Source organism: Cariama cristata, unplaced genomic scaffold (assembly GCF_000690535.1).
Source record: "Cariama cristata isolate BGI_N322 unplaced genomic scaffold, ASM69053v1 scaffold37289, whole genome shotgun sequence".
NCBI classification, from domain to species: Eukaryota; Metazoa; Chordata; class Aves; order Cariamiformes; family Cariamidae; genus Cariama; species Cariama cristata.
Window position 1 is genome coordinate 8,075 of NW_009638070.1, and position 244 is coordinate 8,318.

Genomic DNA, 244 nt, shown 5'->3' on the forward strand with positions numbered 1-244 from the left:
CAAACCCCCAAAACCCCAACCCCGCCCCCATCCATCCACCCGCTGCTCCGCAAAACTGCAACAGGCAACATCGGGAACACCAAAAGCAACCGGTGCTTGAATAAACATTGTTAAAAATGGGGGGTTGGGTGCTTTTGGGGAACCTTTCGCCAATTTGTGGTGTTTAGGGGGGGTGAGGTGATTTATTTATTTTTTTTTTTGCTTTGCTTTTTGGGGGCCACCCGTCATTTTTTGGGGTAGCAAT